The sequence below is a fragment of the Pleurodeles waltl genome, chromosome 4_1 (assembly GCF_031143425.1).
Source record: "Pleurodeles waltl isolate 20211129_DDA chromosome 4_1, aPleWal1.hap1.20221129, whole genome shotgun sequence".
Taxonomy (NCBI): domain Eukaryota; kingdom Metazoa; phylum Chordata; class Amphibia; order Caudata; family Salamandridae; genus Pleurodeles; species Pleurodeles waltl.
The window spans coordinates 948,187,022-948,200,161 of NC_090442.1; the positions used below are offsets into that span (position 1 = coordinate 948,187,022).

Genomic DNA, 13,140 nt, shown 5'->3' on the forward strand with positions numbered 1-13,140 from the left:
GATGGGGAAGAGATTTCCCCCTGAATCGTGTTGCAATCTCACTAAAATCGGTGGTGGAAACCAACTAATTGTCTGAGATCTTGAGCTGAAAACAATACAGACTTGCACTAATGGGACCTGCGAAAACCTTTGGATAAACTATGGCAAGATGCAAACATAAAGCTCTATGGATTTCCCTGACGCCTACTTCGCATATCTTTGGTTAATATATGAGGTTCCCTACTGCTCGGGGAAGCAACTGTGTTCTGTTGAGTGAGATACCAATGTAAGGCTAACACCAAACCCTTGTTAATGTCTGTCATCCTCTTGCAAGTCATCAGTCTTCCGCACCCCATGAAAGGTTATTGTCCCAACTGATGCATCTGAAAGAGCAGTGGGTGTTCTACTATTAAAGCTACAAACGGATAATGAGTGTGAATATCCCATGTTTTACTTGTTCCATGTTTTGGCAACATGTGAACAAACTGCTCAGTTCTGGAGTGAAAGCTGTAAGCCTTTAAGCATACTTGCAAAGAATGTAAACATCTTTTAGCAGCTAGAGGGCCTTTCAAAGTTAGAACAGTCCACCAAAATATATAAATCCTACAAGGAGTGTGTTTCAGATTAGTCGTAAAACACAATAAGATTATATGTTTACCTATGCGGTTTTCACATCACATATATAATTTATTGTCAGCAAATCCTTTCCTATGATATGTGCAGAAGGCATCTTCAAAATCTGGAGACTTCTGAGCCAGTCCTTCATTTGCCAACTGGAGTGGAAGGCATTGTTATGGTGTGCCACAGACGTCTTTCAATGAATCTTTTCCACTTTCTGCTTATCCAACAAATTATGAGAATCTCAAACATTTGAAGAAACAGATGTTTGAGATGTACATAGTACGGGAAACTAAATGGTGAAACAACACCTGGGTGTTTGTGCCACACGAACATTGAACTGTACCATATGACACAACATCTGTCAAAGCTAACCTATCATGTTCATCTATAATTGGAAAGCTCTGACTGAGTGATAACGAGAGAACCACCTACAAGCAGGTTCTATAGGGACTTTATAAATTTACCTGAAAAACTTCTGCTAAAAGCCTGGAGATAACCATGTCCTTGTAAGATCTGTAATATGGATGTCTAGTAACAACGTTTTAATACAATGTCTTCTTACATCTGCAGGCACCCATTTGGTACAATACAGAAATTTGATTACCGAAGGTGGTAATTCACTGGCTAAATGGGGTGAGAAGCAGCATCCTCTCCCTCAGTCATCTCCTTTCAGATGGGGTCGTTAAACCCTTTTCCGATTTAAGTGTAGAATTCAATTTTAGACTTGAATCCGTTTTTGTTTTATCTGCAATTAAACACCTACTTCACTAGTAGGCTGTGTAACTATTTACACGAGGTAGATAAATCTACTTTACATGACTCTGTTGGAAAAAGGTAAACCTATTGTAAATTGGGGCTAAATTTACTATTGCCCATTTTACTGAGTCGCAAATTGTATTCTTAAGAAATTGCATTTTGTGATTCAGTAAATTAAATTTACAACTCCATACATGTTCTGATTAGTGTTTTTTTTTAGGATTTGGTTTATAAAAACACTAAATTGCTAAAAGGAATTTCTTTGGGTTCTCAAATTACAAATGTCACCGAGACACAAACAGATGAGATCACAATCAGGAAATACAATGTTGCATTGCCTTTCTGAAACACAGGAGCTTGCAGTGAGGACATGTTTGGGCTCTCAGCTATTTTGTTTTTTTTTGGAAACATGGCAACTCAGGAAGGGCAGACAGAGGACTCCTCAGGGAAGTGGAAGCACAAGGTTGCAGATGATGAGATAGCTATATTGGTGGGGGAGTGTGTATCTAACACACCCCAAACCTTTTAGCAAAGCTTCCCTAACTGTTACTTAAGCCACAAAAAAGAGGAAACAGGAAAGATTAATGTTGTATCCATAAGAGCTCACAGTATTTCTTAAATTCATAATCGTTGGTATGATCTTCACTCACACACAAAGGAGAAGCTGGCCAGTAGGAGGAAGGAAGCTGCTAGCACTGGAGCAGCAGCTTCTGTCCAGCCAAAGAAACAGTAATAGATGAGGCCATTGAAAACACCCTCACTGTGGAGGCTATATGTGGTCTTTCTATTATTGATAACTCATAACATACTAAGAAGTACATAGGTTTGTGTTATTAATAATTAACAATTAACACAACACTAAAGTTGGAGCCTACACACTTTCATCATAACTGTAATTAAATTACACATAAAAACAATTACATGATTTGGGCTCATGGAACTTCTCATTTCATTAAACTTTTTTTAGGGTCAGTAAATGTCATTATGGGATTTGTACTCTAATGATAGTTTTAGAGGTTTTAGCAGTTCAAAAGCATCCATATTTAAATAATATGTTACCTCAAAATTATTTAAAAGAATACAATAACATAAATCACATGTATCATGGTCCTGGAAATAAAAAAGAAAAGTAGTGCATCGTAGACTGTAGAAACTTACACTTCAATATTGTCATTCAAAATTGCATATTTATAATTATACTTCGATTGAATATTATTTACAGAGATAGAAGATAATATCACAACTTTGCAAAAGAGCATGTTGCTCACAATGTTGAAAGTGTAGCCGATCAGGAGTCTAAAAAAATCATACGGTTCAAGCAGTGGATATCACACCAACACCAATGTTGTCTGAAACAACTTTGCCTACAAGAAGAGACACACCTAGATCTATGAGAAATGTAGGAGAACTACACTACGTAGATCAAAGACTTTTATACAAGAGACAAAGGAGTCAAAGTTTCTAAAACTCCGGCCTCAGGTTCCAACCAGACCTGCTGGTACAGGCGCCACATCATCTAACTGAGAATAAATTGAAAAAACAATGATAGACATTCAAAAACAGCAACTGGATCCAATTAGCATGCTTGTATGGAACATGGATTAAATCATTTCTGCTATGAGTAATAGTTTTGACAATTTAAATGTAATAATGAAGTCACTAAGAGATTAAATTCTCCAGATGACACAGCAACAAAATATAAGCTATAGACACGTCTTTAAGATGCTGTATTCTGGAAAAAGTGTGGAAATATTGGCAACTAAAACAGAGATACACAGTAATCGCACCATACAAATCCACCAAGAAATATTCCCCTATTGCAAGATGTATCTAAATGTTTATGGCAGATTACATCATGTCTTGAATTTTTCCACACTACCTAAGCACATTCTAGTGGTACTGCCACCCCTTCTGTAGAGAGTCAAGAGGTTTCCAGCAACAGTAGTATGTCTATCTCGATGCTTTAAGATCTAGACGTACATGCAGTCAGGCTGCCAATTTAGAAGTGGACATGTTGGCAACTGATCTAGAGGAACCTACAACCAGCAAACAAAAAGGTATTGAATGCATGCTTTGTGAACTCCAGAATTTATGTCTTGAATTTTTCCACACTACCTAAGCACATTCTAGTGGTACTGCCACCCCTTCTGTAGAGAGTAAGGAGGCTTCCAGCAACAGTAGTATGTCTATCTCTGATGCTTTAAGATCTAGACGTACATGCAGTCAGGCTGCCGATTTAGAAGTGGACATGTTGGCAACTGATCTAGAGAAACCTACACCCAGCAAACAAAAAGGTATTGGATGCTTGCCTTGTGAACTCCAAAAGTGAAACTTCTGTGCACTTAAAAATGTTGTAATAAACAAAAGAATTACACATTCCCTGTTGTGACTATCCATAATTCCTGTGAAGACACATGGAAAAAAAATACTTTTCACCATTCTGAGTGTGACTACATAATTATACCTTGCATAGTTTATATGAACTTCGGTTAAGTTAGACATAATTGTTGGTAATGTAACTATATATCTCCCTTCCATCTGCCACTCTGCTGGGATCTTGGGATATGTTTGTTGGGGGATAGTCTTCCTCTTCATCAAAACTGTCCTGCTCAGGCTGCATTAGAAGTCCTTTATGTTTTGCTATATTGTGCAGCATATCACAAACTGCTACAATCTTGCATGTCATTGGAGGTGAATACGGAAGGCCTTCTCTACTATAAAGAAAGCAGTGAAACCTTGCCTTTAGTACCTCCAACGTGCCCTCTATAGCTGCCCTTGTTCACTTGTGGGCCCTATTGTTAACGGGTTTCAATCCGTGTACTTGCATTGAGGTATGGGTGTAGAAATGCATATGGGTAGTGCGTAAGCAATGTCACCTAAAACAAATGAAAAATACAGTTAATACCACTCCTATATAGTTTGGAATTAATACATATAAATGCAAAATATAGAAGTGCCTAAAAGATAATCATCCCAAAATAATCCTCTTGCAAGTCAGTTGTATATGGCACAGTGCTGAAATGTATTTGAGCCATGAATGGAACCTGGAAATGTAGACGCTATGTCAATAATTGAAGAGCCAGCATTGCAAAATATTTGAATGTTTAATATGTGCTAGCTCTTCTGTTTCCTAAGCAAAAACGATAGGAGGGCAAACTACAACATTTGTCAAATTAACAAAGCCTATAGCCTGTGAGAAATGTGTAACACAAAAAACTGCATTTTGTTTGCTGCAAGTATTGTTTTAAGGTAGAAAAAATATATCTATTAATATTTAGCAACATAGTATCTAACGCGTTGTAAAAAAAAAAAATACACAAAAGAGCCCTTTGGGAAACCCCTCCTACTCTAGAAACAGCCCCTTGATAACTACCTGTGGCTAAAAGCTGTTGTTATCAAAGTACTTGAACGTGGGTTGAAATAGCAGCACTCCTTTGTTTCCCTACATGACACAGGTCCTAACCCAGCTAATAAATATAAAATAGCAGTTCTGCTGAGCCTATACCTGCTCTATATTTCCTCCTCAATCTGCTGAAACAAAGTTATCCTGACTCTGAAAATGTGCTCCTGCCTTTACTTTCTCCTATAGCGATGTGAGGCAAACAGCCTCATCTTCTTCGCCACAGCATATAGAGCAGCCACTGTGGGAAAATATCATTTTCCACCCCTTTTTTTTGTGCACCAGTCTAGCACCTGCTCAACAATTCATGCTAATTTGCAAGTGTTAAAACCTGTTTTACTACCGTTTACAAGTAGCATATCAAAAGGACATCCCAAATGCAAATTGGTAATCGGTATTAGCTAATTGCAAATTTGAGTCACAAAAATGGCAAGTCAGTAAAATTCAGTTTGCCTAGGATATTTTTGGCGACTGGAGACCAACTCCATTTTGATGCATTCCAAACTTACCTTTTACTGACTGCTAACCTATTTACGATTGATTACTGAATCACAGAGGAGTTCATTCATCTGGTCCTTGGTTTCTGGAAATAGAGATAGACATACTGTACTTGATTGACCCTTAAACACCTTTATAACAGATTACAATCACACCTTCAGAAACCTTACAATGGGGAGAGTGGAATGATCTACTACATGAACATTACAGGAGTATTTGTGAGACTCATTTAAAATTAAGTTTTTTAAGAATATTTCAGGACTCACACCGGTCTATATGGAAACATTGAAGGTCAAATGTCGACCAAATGTAATGTGTTGGAATTGTGACAAATCCAGAGGAGAAATGGTGGAAATCGTGTGGCTATGTCTAATGTTGCACCTTACTGGAACTCCATCTGGCGCTAGAGATAAAGAGTGTGTGTGTTTGTGCGTGTGTGTGCATGTAACTTGCATCAGCTTTTTTTCCTGATACACAAGACAATGGTGGCATTAAAAAGATGCCTGAACCCGGCTCTGACTGCTGGTAAACTGTGTATTGAGGCACTGGAAGGAAAGCTTAGCACCATACTTACAATAATGGCTTGAAATCATAACTGCAATGGCCTCACATGAACCTACTTTAACTTTATAAACTGAATGACCAGCTAAAAGTGTTTAGGATATTTTGGGGGGGTCTCATTTGACATAAGTGACTGATGTCACATGAAGTGCAAAAAAAAGAAACAGTACAGATTGGGCTTCATTCACAAAGGTAAACTCACACTTTGTGCAAGTTTACAATTGTTTGCTGTTCACAAAGGCATTTGGCTAGGAGTATCTTTATTACTTTGGAGTCTCCACCCATATAAACCGAAGGTTTCCATAATGAATTTAGGCATACGGCACACAGATCGGCTATGAAGGAAGTAGAGCTGGCTATTGACTGAATATAGTTGCTCCCACCTTCTTCACCGCATGCAAATATAGGTATTCAAACTTCACGCTAGTATCATTGTTGGGCATCAGTAGAATTCTATTACAAGTAGAAAGAGGAGGGTTGGATGAATAAACAATTGTAATGTGAACAAAATATGCCTTCTTCGGGTTTATAGTGTAATGTAATGTCTGAAATATTAACCACAACTGAGTGTTTCTGACTTCTTTAGTAGGCACACAGACAGTGACTCTAAAATGCTTCAGCTGGTCGGCTTGTACGCTAGTGTTTTCACTGCAGTAGGATGAATTTTTTAATCAGCTCATGTTTTGGCATTTTCCAGCTCCTTTCTTGCCTGAAGGGCAAACCCTGCCCTAATGAAGCACACAAGGACAATGACTTCTCCGGGCTGTGATTAATTCTCACAAGCTGACTTTAATCACTGGTTAATTAATAGGAGATTTGTTGACTTACAAAAAAGCGCAGTCATTAAGCAGTATTATATTGATTTGTTTTTCTGTGAATTTAGTGCAGTCATGGGCTTTTATTAAGGACTCCTCTAGTATGAATAGTTTATATTCTAGAGCAAGAGAAAGCATCAGCGTGTCTGCAATCCATAACAAGATGGGCTTATTTGCGGATATTTTTTAAAGGGATGATTCATTTTGATAATTATGGAAGTGACAACAACTACTTTGAAAACACCTTCAGCCGGCTTTATCTGGATATGAATAATGCGTACAATATGAGGCTCCTTGAAGAGCCACATTTTTCCTTTGGAAGAAGGTGACAGTCTAACCTTTTAGTGGATCAGGTGATAGTAAAACTCTTATTGTTAATGCTTACTGGTGTACAAATGCACAGTATTATTGATGTTGCACTGTATACCTTTATATCACCCTTTTCCACAGTGCGTTTAGAAGTCATATTATAAAATAACATTAATATAATATAATATAATATAATACAGTACTATTGTAAGAAAAAGCCCTTTTTGCATAGTCACGCTTTGACTTTTTGTTTTGGTTTTATTGTTGGTGTATGGACTCTGAACATTGGGGTGCTGCTGTCCAGCACCGGGTGTATGTGCTCTGACCCGTAAAACGTGTACAATTGGCTAATAACTGATTGGCATATTTAAATTCCCTGTTATTCCCTAGTATATAGTACATTGTGTACCCAGGGCCTGTGACATAGATAGCACAAGCGGACCGCAACACTTATTCTGACAACACTAAAGTAACCATGTAAAATCAGACTCTAGGCCTGCCACAGCAGCCTAGCACAGCAGCCTTAAAATGGAATTTCAATCTGTTAAAAACACCCTTTAGCAGACCTAAACCTTCATTTTCAAATATTATGTTACTCCTAGGGTAGGCTTTTGGACAATATGTATCATTATTCCAAATTGTGATTACCTAATTGCGATTCTCTGCAAATTGCAATTAGGTAATTGCTACTTGAATGTATGAAACTTCATGAGTTTAATTTAGCATTTCCTAGTGGGTCTCAAGTCGAGCTACCTCATTAGTATTGATGAGGCAGGTCGCAATTTGCGATCCATTAGGAAATGCAAAAATCACAGGGATGGTGGCCTGCTGGGCTCAGCAGATCACCATGTCTGTGACTGTTTTTAAACAAAGCAATCTTTTCTTTTTAATACAGCCCATTTTCCGTAAATGCATTTAAAAAAGAAAAATGAAAAGTTTTATTTTCTTCTTTTAAGAGAAGGCAGTGGTCCGTTGGACCAGTGCCTGCTCTTAAAAAATGTTTTCGCTTCCATTCACAAAGCGGAAGGGGTCAGCAACTACTTAGGTGGTAAAATGCAAATGTTTTGCGACTGCATTTCGGTCACAAAACATTTCTACATCCCGCTGTGATTCTGTATTAGGAGGGAACACCCTTTGACACACCATACAACAAAAGAAAAATGAAAGCAAACAGGTGTACATATGTGTATCTCATTTAATAAGTGGATGGAACTAATTTTTTCAAATTACAAACAATGGTGGGAGGGGTACAATTGCTAGCAGTCATCATACGCTGGGCGCCAGGTAAATATTTAATTTACAGTTTAATTTGAAGACTGTCGTGTGTGTGTATAATGATCCACTCTTATCTTAACAAGTCCATTCAATGAAGCATCTTGATCATGGAGGAGATGACAATGATAGTATAGGTTCCAACAAGAAGTGGATGTCATGTCTTTGTTACAGTCTTTTGATTAATAAATAAATGAGACCATTCTCAAGACAGGAATGCACATGATATGATTTGATGACCCCTTTGCTACTTCAGAGTAGGAGAAAGAAAGTTACATGAATGGCAAAACATCCATCGAATTTTAGGTAGATAGTGAAAATACACTTTCAAACTTGAAAACCACAATGTTTGCTAGGCACAGTAGGTGTGCATTACTCAGGCATAAAATGGGAAAAAGAGGATTTATCAAACATTTAGCACACTGCTTATATTGAAGTAAGCACATGCCTGAACATGTACAATTTGGCTATTCATCCAGGGTCTTCAACTCACCATGACCAACTGGTGCATTTTGGAAAAGCAATTTACTTATGCGTCCCTGGTAAAATGGTACTACATGCTTGCGCTCTCTCCTTTAACATGGTAAGACTGGTTTACACCTGATTGACATTTTTCATTTACTTATAAATCCCTTGTAGAGTGGAATACCATATACCCAGAATCTGAAAATTAATGCTACTAGTGGGCCTGCAGCAATGATTGTGCCACCCACTTGAGTAGCCTGTCAAACCTGTCTCACACTTGCAAGTGCAGCTTGTGTGGACAGTTTTAAACTGCCATTTTGACCTGGCAAAATAAACCTCTTACCAGGCATAAACTTTCCTTTTTAATACATATATGTCACCTTTCAGGTAAGCCCTGAATAGCTCATAGATCAGGGTGCAGTGTATGTAAACACCTGAGCATGTACTTTTAAGTTTTAAATGTACTGGTAATGAAAGACTCCTAAATTCATGTTTTACTACTGCAAAGCCTGCCTCTCCGATGAAATGGCATTGGGTTACATAATTACATTTAATAACTGTAAACTTTCAATTGGGGGCAGGTAGGAATTTTGAGTTTGGTGTCTAAAAAATTGTAATTAAAAGCCATCATTAATGGTAAAGTTGGATAACAATTCTGAAAATGCACCTTTTAGAAAATTGACTTTTTTTGTCCCAACATTTGGTGCCTGCTGCCTGTATCCTGGGGCACATGAATCGGTATAACTGGCAGTTGGTCTTCGTGTATTGCTCAAAGACAGTGAGAGAGAGAGAATGGGGGAATAGGTGTTGGCACAATAGGCCATCTCTGACTTGATAGGGGGAGACCTGTTACCTACCACACTTTCACATCATGAAAAAACTCTGCCTCAGCACACTCACAAAGGGTTTAACCCTAGTCTTTTGTGCCCCCAGACAAGCTGTGACCAGAGCAGGGAGGCAGGAAATTCCAAACACCTCTAGGGTGGATACTTCATGAACACTCTTCTACCTCAAAACTGGCACCAAGTATAAATATTAGATCCTCACACAGAACTCTTCAGTGTGCCTCTAAACCTGTGAAAGACGATGTTGCTCTGCTGCAAGAAAGACTGCTACTCTGTTGCCCTGCTACTCTGCTGCCCTGCTGACTGAGTAAAAACACTGGATCTGCATCTTGTACCCGGGACCACTCGAGTGACTCCGAAAGCAAGTTGGCAGACATCCTGATTAGAGCCTAAGGGACAGTTAAGGCTCCAACCACCCTGTACCCAGCACCTGTTCTCTGTCTGCTGTAAGTCTAGTTCCCAAAGTGGTGCAATTACAGTTGTGGACTCTTGGAAGCTGGCCTGAAGGTGCTCTGCCAACCCAGCTATGGTCTCTTGAAGAGCACCACAGCAGTGGAAAGCTTCTCCTCGCAGCCCCGCATTGGAACTGCTGCTTTGTGATGCATCTCCAATACTTGACCTCACATTACAGCCTGCAGCTTCTTCAGAACCGCTGCTGCGGATGCCTACTTGACCCAGTACTTTCATTGCAAGCCTTCATTGATGACACTCTTGATGATGATTCAGGACCTCACATCGCAAGCCATGTTGACGGCTTCATCAGAACCGCTGCTGCATGATGCTTCTCTAATGCCGTACCACTCACTGCAGCCTGCAGCTACTTGACATAGCAAGCCTAACTCAGTACCTGTAACTGGCCCATGCTCCATCTCGGATGGCCACAATTAGTGACTTTGTCCCGGTCTACCGTGACCAGATACCCACTGCAGGAAAGTGGTTTATTGGTAGGGGATGGTAGAAACCCACCACAAGTAATACGGCCACAGTCACAAAATAAGCTCCAGTCAAGGTCTCAATAAGTTAATTCCTTGCTAAGCCCATGGTAGCTGGCAATGAGCAGGTAGCCTTAACTTAGGAGACAGGTATGTAAAGCATTGACAAACACCAATATTTTAAATAAGCAAAACACAACATGCAATAAAATGCCAACACCAATTTATAAAAATAGGAAATATTTTTATCTTCAAAATGGTACCAAAATGACAAAAATCCAATGTAGGGCTATGGAGGGATACGTTTTTGAAGAATAAATCAAACAAATTTGCTTCCTAGTGTCTAAAAACCAATAGTGCCAGCCTGGGACATATGATGTTTCTTGACTTGGACCAAGTCACAATTTGAGGCTGATCGCAATGGAGCCCATCTCAGATACATTGAGCCGGAGGCCTCAGCCAAATTTTACCTTTGATATTTTTTTCAAGAGATTTTTATCTCATCATCGGGTGAGGCTCCTCATCAGACCATGCTTCAATGTGACATCATCGGCTTCACTCAGCTCAAGATCCCAGTCAACTCCTGAAAATCTCATCAATGGGGTAAAGCTCCACCGCTTCAGTGGTACAAACCTGAAATTCAGGCTGGGTCGTGGTTCGACATCGGCGGCTTGACTCTAGTCGACAATTCAGTCACCTTATGGAACTTTTTGCCAAAAGTTCTCCAATGTTCTCCAAACTTACGGATCTCCTTCCAGAAGTCCTCCTTTAGGTCCCCAGTAGTCCACAACACCAATACAAGGGTCTAGAAACACTGAGATGGTCCTCAAGTTGTTGGAATTATGTTTCCCAGGTAGCACTTGACGAATCCTCAAAAGTATAGTTGAAGATGGTCAGCTGGGTCCTTCTTGGTGGGGATGTTGCAGGTGAAGCTCTTTTAACCTGTTGCTTTCAGGGAGTCCACTCCTTCACTTCTGGAAGCCAGGCAAAACCCTTAGAGCTGTAATTCCTCAGTGTGCAGCAGGTGCAATCAGTCCATTCCTTTGGGGTGCAAACCAGAGTTTCAGCAGGGCAGTCCTTCTTCTTGTAATTGCAGGCTGTGTTCTGAGTTGCTAGGCAACTCTACAATATTTCTACAGTGTGCCCACCATGTTTGATTGGAGGTGTCACAGCAGATGCTGGAGCTGAATCAGAACACACAGCTTATCCATTGTAAACTCTCTCTTCCAGTTGCTCGTTGTGGCAAATAGAGGTAAAAAAATCTGGAAAAAATACTGCATCCAGCAAGCCTAGTGGCATCTTCTGAAGAAGGGGCTTTGTTGCTGAAAGCTGTCTGTAACACTGTAATTTTTGTGGGAAAAGCTGACAGAGCCCTGTGATTCTTTTCCACTTGCTCAGTGGCTCTTCACCTTCTGAACTCCACCTCCCTATCCTTCTGTTTCGCCTGGTCCTTTTTTGACCACAGTCACCAAAAGCTCTTGTTAGTAGGGTGATTTGGCCCCCAGCAAGAGAACCAAACCATACACAGCAGCAGCAAAAGCAGCAGAGTCACCAGAGACTGCTTAGGGGCCATCAGCATGGGCAGAAGTGCTGAATCAACAGGAGTCAACAAGACTGAAGAGGAGACCCTGCAAGGGATTCTTGGTGAGGTACTTGATACTAGACGTGTGGAAGAGATTTTGAGTAGCATCTCACCACCACCACCATCTACAATGACCACTGAAGCCGGAGCGCCTCTTCTCATGATAACTCACATTGTCAACCAGAACTTCAAACCTAATGCTGGTGAGCAAATCCTTGGCCCTTTCCGTAAGAGTTTTTTATGCATTTTTGGGCCAAATGGAAGTGGAAAATCAAATATCATTGACTCCATGCATTTAGTTTTTGGATATCGAGCTCAAAATATCAGATCAAAGAAGTTGTCTGTGTTGATCCGTAATTCTGATGAACATCAGGATATTCAGACCTGCAACAAAAGATCATTGATAGGGAAGGTGATGATTTTGAAGTCATTCCAAATAGTAAATTCTGCATAACCAGAACTGCTTATAAAGATATTTGTACTGTATACCATATAAGTGGAAAGATGAAAATGATGTTGGAATTATACTCCAAAGCAATGGGATAGACCTGGACCACAATAGATTCTTAATCTTGCAGAGTGAGGCAGAACAAATTGCTATGATGAAACCTAAAGGTCAGACAGAACATGATGAAGGTATGCTAGAGTATTTGGAAGATATCGTTGGATCATAAAGATTGAAAAATCCCATTCAGGTGCTGTGTCGCAGAGTGCAGCTTCTGAATGAACAGTGTTCGCAATTTGAGACCCACTGGAAATCGCAAAACTCACAGGGATAGTGGCCTGCTGCTGTCAGCAGACCAAGTGTGTGATTGCTTTTAAATAAAGCAATCTTTTTTTACTGCGTGTTTTCCTTAAAGAAAAATGGGATGCATTTAAAAAGCAGAAAATTGAACTTTTCAGTTTCATTTTTTAAGTCTAGGCATCATGGGGTTCCGCCTGCAGGGACAAGGAAAGGCTTTTGACCCCAAGGTACAGCCTTGTGTGCAGGCTCATTGGTACACAGGCTGCACTATAATGACTATGCCCCTGCCCTTTTTGGCATTGTCGAATAGGGTCAGAGGATAGATGACATTAAAATTATGCCCCATCCTGAGAGGATTTC

The 13,140-nt window shown here is 39.8% G+C and overlaps 1 pseudogene; it reads left to right on the forward strand.

Moving 5' to 3' along the window:
* Window positions 1-12,030: 12,030 nt before the first annotated feature.
* On the forward strand, window positions 12,031-12,814 carry LOC138287210 (structural maintenance of chromosomes protein 4-like; annotated as a pseudogene).
* The last annotated feature ends 326 nt before the right edge of the window (window positions 12,815-13,140 follow it).